Here is an 8,334-nt window from a genome sequence, read left to right as displayed (position 1 = left end):
CTTCGACCCGGGTGCCTTCGACCCGGGTGCCTTCGACCCGGGTGCCCTCGGCCCGGGAGCTTTTGGCGCGGGAGCTTTTGGCGCGGGAGCCTTTGGCGCGGGAGCCTTTGGCGCGGGTGCCTTCGGCCCGGGAGCCTTTGGCGCGGGAGCCTTCGGTGCGGGAGCCGTCGGCGCGGGGGCCTTCTTTGCAGGGGCCGTCGACGCGGGAGCCGTCAGCGCGGGGGCCTTTTCACTTTCATCCTCTGAATCTGAGGACTCTGAGGATGAACTGGATGATGATGATGACGATGATGATTCACTTGATTCAGAGTCTGACCCGGACCCCGCCTCCCTTGTAGTAACACATGCGCCCGTAGAAGTCACAGGAATAGTACCTCTCTTATCTGACGTGTCCTCACCTTCTTCCTCAGATTCCGAGGATAACACTGTGGATGTTGATGCCATTGGCTCCTTCCATTCACGTTTCCTGCTAGTGCCCCCGCCAATAGGCGGGCCCCTGGTCATGCAAGGGTCTGACTGATTAGTCTGATTACCGGTACAGTGGAATACATGTGCGTCATGTGTTGTCCGCTGTTCTCTGTCACCATGATTGGCTTTAGGTATCTTGTAGGCATTATTCATAGGGTTGGGATGGCCGTACATCGGTGGACCTTTGTGTTGCCTATAGCCACCGTTACGATTCAGTTCATCTTTGCGCAATGATCCAGATCTCGGCACACTCGTGTATTGTCCCCTGGTTTCGGCGGGTCCACTTCTACCCCAGTCGTCTGCCGTTGTCTGACTCCGTTGACGTCCATGTTTGTCATGGGGCCGCTGTGTACGAAATAAACAATGGTAAGGTCCTAAACAATAACATATTATAGTATCATACTCATATGTTTGGATGTAGTACTACATACCGTGTTATCATACGGATTATATCTAGGTCGCTCATTACTCTGGACACCGAGCCTGTTTGCTTGACTCTGTCGAGGCGAATTGGGCCCCGGATCAGGCCTCGGCCTGGACCTGGGTCTATTGAGTCTTCCGAATTCCAATACACGCGAGCCCCTTGCCGCGGTTGTACGATGTTTTGTGTATGAAGACGACGGCTTGAATTGCCGATCATATCGGACACTTTGATGGCCGTACTGATCCAGTGTCTGTTGTTGGTCGGCGACGCGCCTCATGAACAGGTTGTCCCTCAGGGTATTATTTGGGGCGGTGTTCATCTTTACACGTCTACTGTCATCGGTATCTGTGGATCATTTAACCGGGATGGACATTGTGTTTATATACTGTCACCATAATCCTATAATTACACATAAGGGATTAGTGGTACGTGTGATGTAATCAAATTTCCATTACACATGTCGACCTAGACAATGACACTTTTATTATATTATCATGACAATATGAAATGGATACGATAATACCATGGAATGAATACGACAATATCTTAAATGTTCGATTACATAGTACATGACTGCCAATGAATAAATGAATGGTACTGACCACAGTACATTGATGATCATTGGACGATGGGACCCTGTTACCTCCTCGTGTCAGACTACACTGGAGGAGAACTGAACTGGATATTGTATTATATACACATGCCTTGCCTACTTGAATATGTGCTACGTGGCCATTCATTCGACTGAAGGGGGTTACGTGGCCATATATATATCTCATGTGTACTACGTGGCCATTCATTTCAATGGACGGGACTACGTGGCCATTCATTTCAATGGACGGGACTACGTGGCCATTCATTTCAATGGACGGGACTACGTGGCCATATATATATCCCATGTGTACTACGTGGCCATCCATTTCAATGGACGGGACTACGTGGCCATTCATTTCAATGGACGGGACTACGTGGCCATTCATTTCAATGGACGGGACTACGTGGCCATTCATTTCAATGGACGGGACTACGTGGCCATATATATATCCCATGTGTACTACGTGGCCATCCATTTCAATGGACGGGACTACGTGGCCATTCATTTCAATGGACGGGACTACGTGGCCATTCATTTCAATGGACGGGACTACGTGGCCATTCATTTCAATGGACGGGACTACGTGGCCATATATATATCCCATGTGTACTACGTGGCCATCCATTTCAATGGACGGGACTACGTGGCCATTCATTTCAATGGACGGGACTACGTGGCCATTCATTTCAATGGACGGGACTACGTGGCCATATATATATCCCATGTGTACTACGTGGCCATTCATTTCAATGGACGGGACTACGTGGCCATTCATTTCAATGGACGGGACTACGTGGCCATTCATTTCAATGGACGGGACTACGTGGCCATATATATATCCCATGTGTACTACGTGGCCATCCATTTCAATGGACGGGACTACGTGGCCATTCATTTCAATGGACGGGACTACGTGGCCATTCATTTCAATGGACGGGACTACGTGGCCATTCATTTCAATGGACGGGACTACGTGGCCATATATATATCCCATGTGTACTACGTGGCCATCCATTTCAATGGACGGGACTACGTGGCCATTCATTTCAATGGACGGGACTACGTGGCCATTCATTTCAATGGACGGGACTACGTGGCCATATATATATCCCATGTGTACTACGTGGCCATTCATTTCAATGGACGGGACTACGTGGCCATTCATTTCAATGGACGGGACTACGTGGCCATTCATTTCAATGGACGGGACTACGTGTTCAATGGACGGGACTACGTGGCCATTCATTTCAATGGACGGGACTACGTGGCCATTCATTTCAATGGACGGGACTACGTGGCCATATATATATCCCATGTGTACTACGTGGCCATCCATTTCAATGGACGGGACTACGTGGCCATTCATTTCAATGGACGGGACTACGTGGCCATTCATTTCAATGGACGGGACTACGTGGCCATATATATATCCCATGTGTACTACGTGGCCATTCATTTCAATGGACGGGACTACGTGGCCATTCATTTCAATGGACGGGACTACGTGGCCATATATATATTCCATGTGTACTACGTGGCCATCCATTTCAATGGACGGGACTACGTGGCCATTCATTTCAATGGACGGGACTACGTGGCCATTCATTTCAATGGACGGGACTACGTGGCCATTCATTTCAATGGACGGGACTACGTGGCCATATATATATCCCATGTGTACTACGTGGCCATCCATTTCAATGGACGGGACTACGTGGCCATTCATTTCAATGGACGGGACTACGTGGCCATTCATTTCAATGGACGGGACTACGTGGCCATATATATATCCCATGTGTACTACGTGGCCATTCATTTCAATGGACGGGACTACGTGGCCATTCATTTCAATGGACGGGACTACGTGGCCATTCATTTCAATGGACGGGACTACGTGGCCATATATATATCCCATGTGTACTACGTGGCCATCCATTTCAATGGACGGGACTACGTGGCCATTCATTTCAATGGACGGGACTACGTGGCCATTCATTTCAATGGACGGGACTACGTGGCCATTCATTTCAATGGACGGGACTACGTGGCCATATATATATCCCATGTGTACTACGTGGCCATCCATTTCAATGGACGGGACTACGTGGCCATTCATTTCAATGGACGGGACTACGTGGCCATTCATTTCAATGGACGGGACTACGTGGCCATTCATTTCAATGGACGGGACTACGTGGCCATATATATATCCCATGTGTACTACGTGGCCATCCATTTCAATGGACGGGACTACGTGGCCATTCATTTCAATGGACGGGACTACGTGGCCATTCATTTCAATGGACGGGACTACGTGGCCATATATATATCCCATGTGTACTACGTGGCCATCCATTTCAATGGACGGGACTACGTGGCCATTCATTTCAATGGACGGGACTACGTGGCCATTCATTTCAATGGACGGGACTACGTGGCCATTCATTTCAATGGACGGGACTACGTGGCCATATATATATCCCATGTGTACTACGTGGCCATCCATTTCAATGGACGGGACTACGTGGCCATTCATTTCAATGGACGGGACTACGTGGCCATTCATTTCAATGGACGGGACTACGTGGCCATATATATATCCCATGTGTACTACGTGGCCATTCATTTCAATGGACGGGACTACGTGGCCATTCATTTCAATGGACGGGACTACGTGGCCATTCATTTCAATGGACGGGACTACGTGGCCATATATATATCCCATGTGTACTACGTGGCCATTCATTTCAATGGACGGGACTACGTGGCCATTCATTTCAATGGACGGGACTACGTGGCCATTCATTTCAATGGACGGGACTACGTGGCCATTCATTTCAATGGACGGGACTACGTGGCCATATATATATCCCATGTGTACTACGTGGCCATCCATTTCAATGGACGGGACTACGTGGCCATTCATTTCAATGGACGGGACTACGTGGCCATTCATTTCAATGGACGGGACTACGTGGCCATTCATTTCAATGGACGGGACTACGTGGCCATATATATATCCCATGTGTACTACGTGGCCATCCATTTCAATGGACGGGACTACGTGGCCATCCATTTCAATGGACGGGACTACGTGACCATTTACATGACCATTTGAATGAGTGGACAGTACCATATGACCACTTACATGGCCATTTGAATGAGTGGATGGTACTACGTGGCTGTGCATTTCAATGGCCGATACTACGTGGCCGTTCATTTGGCTGGGCGGTACTATGTGGCCATTCATTTGGATGGGCGGGACTACGTGGCCATATGCGTGTTACGCGACAACCATAGCACTACATAAAGGCTCAGATGAGAGTAATATAGCTATAGTGAGGACTAGATCCGTTACTCGACTGTGATATCTAATCATGGACATGGAACTTTGGATAGTATGGATATGCATTGAATGACATTATGCTACCACTGTGATTATTCACTTCTCCCGATCAAACATATGAAACCTTGTTGTGTAAGGATCTGTCTTTCCATCATGGGATTGTATATGATACATATATATTCTGTATAAACCATATGAATTCCACATGTATAATCATGTAACCTATACATGATTATACACAATGCAGAGTCCAAAACGGAGTAATGGGTTACATAAACCTACTCGATTCCATGGCTGCGCACTTGGACCTTTAATAACCACTGACGTGTTGCCAAAGAACAGACGGGTTTTATTCCTGTCACTATCCACTAAAGAACTAACAGCGTCGGACGGCACACTCAGATTATCAGCCATGTCACCCAATGTGAAATCTACATTCCAGTGGCTTCTATATCTCACATATCAACTCAAGGGTGATATGTTACAGATAACGATGGAAAATCCCGACTTCATGGACATGGGTCTCAATGTACGGGAGGATCAGGCAGGAGCCAGGATGTTTTGTTTCATACTCCCTATGCCAGGCAAACACCCAAAGAAGACTAATGCGATGGCCTCACTCAGTTCATGTAGTGATACTGTGAATGTAATGAAATGTTCATTCATGAAGCTTCAAATGGTGCGTAAGAAACTCGCTCTGTTAAACAGGGTAATGGTTTCAGGGCCATTTGACTGCGACAAGGCTCTATCCGACAGTATCGATATTTCCAAGGACACTATAGTTGGACAGTTCACGGCATTTGATGCCGTGAAAGCCATGCAAGGAACACTGTTTTCCAGATACGACAGGGATGCTACAATACCCCAATCTATTGCAAATCTGACCGTGCACGCAGTCGAGTCTGTGCTCAGAGATACAGTGAATATACGTGTGAACAGTGGGGCAGATGATAAGTTCTTCGCACATGTCGCTGACACCCTCTCGTACAAGCACGTTGCTGATCATCACGCGATGAAAGCATACGTGTCTTCGATGTGTCACGATCGAGAGTATGTTGATCAGCTCATGTGTATGTTGTTCGGAATTGCTGGGGGGCGGCGCAAGGATGGCACATTCCCTGTGCATACTGGGAACGCAATTGTGTTCCGATACAGAATGAGTGACATGATCAAGGATAACGAGCCCGCCGTCTTTGAGGAATTGTGTCTACATAGACACTATGCCCTACATACGAGCAGTCTACACACCATTGTAATACCACCGACTACATCCCAGCATAAGTGTACTACATGCGATTCGCATCCCTGTTCCCTCTCGTGCCCAGCAACTGCTAATCGGTATTACAATACTCTAAAAGATGACCCTATGAGTGTGGGGATGTTGATTCAACAGAACTTATTAGGTACCATCTTCCCCCATTTGGCAAAGCTCGTAACAGTGGCACAGGCTATAAAAGCATCGAGTGAAAAAGGCCTCAACTTTTGCATCATAGCAGACACCATGTTTGCTATGATGCTCAACATGACATCGGGGGGACATCCGGATGCCCCCCCCTACTATTGTGAGCTGGGACACTACGTAAAGGTTGAATCCCCTGGGTCATCCTTTGCCCTCGCAAGTCATGTTCCTTTTGTTGCAGACCGATTGGAAACGGCTGCAAAAGCACTCACGTCAGATAGCACAGGGACGGGATTGTGCCCTCTCAAATGCTTCGATGCTGCCTTGATACGATTCCTATTCACTGAACAGTTCAATACCACTAGACTGTTCCAGGCATCGACTGTGTTCAATTACGTTATAACCAACACAGCGCCACGTGATACAGTAGAGAGGGTTATGATCATGAACCTAACCGGACCATGCGAGGGAAAGACATATGTCAACAACCTGATAACGCAATTACTATCACTGGTGCCAGGGTGTATTGAGAGACTGACGTCATTCACCCCTCATTCATTCAAGTACAGTACAACAGTCCGTACGTCCAAAACCCTATTCATCGACGATGGTCATGTTGCTCACAAGGGGGCCTTACGTGGACACGGAAAGGAGGCTGATGTAACTCCAGGGACATTCAAAGTGTTACTGGACACAAGTTTGCTGGAAAGCGATGTGATCAGAAAGACAAACGGTGGCCTGGTGACAACCCGTCACACAGTGCTACAGAACTGCGGTTTTGTATGGAACAGTAATACGGCTACCTTTCTCAGCGACGCTTGGCAGGACAGGTGTGTGCTACTAGACAGTGAGCATTGCCCGATAAGCAACCGTACCTGTACTGATGTACGTATACGCGGCCTCATCAAAGAGGAGCGCATGGACATTGTTGGTGCTTTATGTCTGTATAGACAGAATGTAGTGCAGTCAGTAACAGCCCTCGCGGACCCCCAACTGCTTCAGTTCACACGCAACTATGATAGTGCCAGGGATTGCTGTATGCGTAATTACAAGGCACGGTCCCTTGGCTATGGGGAGAGGCCCCATCGCACTGTGGTCCAGATCAACCATATGGTCTTTGCGGAAAGCATGAAGTTGGCATGTGCCTTCATATTTGACATCTGGATACCCCCCTGGACACAGATGTTACCTGAAATGACGTTAACGCAGGCTCGACTCGCAGCGTTGGACAGACTTCCTTTCGGGCAATTGTGTCTGGAGGTGATTGCCATGCAACGGATATGCGCTGCCGCCTGTCTTCCTGATCTAGTTCCAAGGCTCCTCGATCAGGGAAGTCGATACGCGTGTGGCATTCTAGGCTTTGTCCTCTCCCACATTGACGGGTGCAATGCTAAGGTTGCTGGTGGATCCCTTACCATACAACTGTCACGCATGAACTTTGATGGATGCGGCCTAGGATCCCTCCGGGACGTACATGATAATCTCATCAAGTGCACTATGTGCACCGTGCCGCCCCGAGACCCGCTGTCAACCAAGACAGGATTGATGCACAGTGAACACATGTGCACCGTGGTTATTAAGCAAGGGCGTACCACAGTGCCGACACGGGGTGTAGCCATTGGCCAGCGACATAGGGAGGTATCAAGCGTGAGTGTTCCCATGTCAGTACTCTATGACTTGCTGGCATTACATTGCCCTACCGCGCATCAAACACTATGGGACAGGCTCGAACGTGGAATTACGCAGGCAGTGGTGACCGTCAATAATACAGTAAGGTTGACTTTATCATTCACGGATACCGAGACTGTACAGATGATGTGTCTGATGGCCATGGCATATGTGGAACCATTGGCTGCACTCGAAATCACCACCCCCGTGTCCGGTAAAATAGGCTATACTAATCGAACGTTCAGTGTCACGGTGCCTGACTATTGGGGAGCACTGCGGTTCGGTGCGTCTCCAAGGACTGAGGAGACATCTGTGCAAATCAAGTGTCACGCTGCAGAGTACCATATCGGACCGCCGGGGACACGACACGGCCCTCGACTATGTATGTACGGTCCTATGTTCAGTGGTATGTATGGCAGTAACATCAGTTCCTT

The 8,334-nt window shown here is 48.4% G+C and overlaps 1 long non-coding RNA gene across 1 annotated transcript; it reads right to left on the bottom strand.

Moving 5' to 3' along the window:
• Positions 1–278: 278 nt before the first annotated feature.
• LOC144395114 (uncharacterized) lies at positions 279–7,705 on the bottom strand. The gene is made up of 3 exons (XR_013457319.1): positions 7,422–7,705; positions 900–1,237; positions 279–813 (listed from the first exon to the last, which is right to left on the bottom strand). It is a non-coding gene; the product is annotated as an uncharacterized LOC144395114 (long non-coding RNA).
• Positions 7,706–8,334: the final 629 nt, after the last annotated feature.

Source organism: Gasterosteus aculeatus, unplaced genomic scaffold (assembly GCF_964276395.1).
Source record: "Gasterosteus aculeatus unplaced genomic scaffold, fGasAcu3.hap1.1 HAP1_SCAFFOLD_79, whole genome shotgun sequence".
NCBI classification, from domain to species: domain Eukaryota; kingdom Metazoa; phylum Chordata; class Actinopteri; order Perciformes; family Gasterosteidae; genus Gasterosteus; species Gasterosteus aculeatus.
Note: the sequence above shows the minus strand (reverse complement) of the source record. Positions and strands in the feature narration are given on the sequence as shown.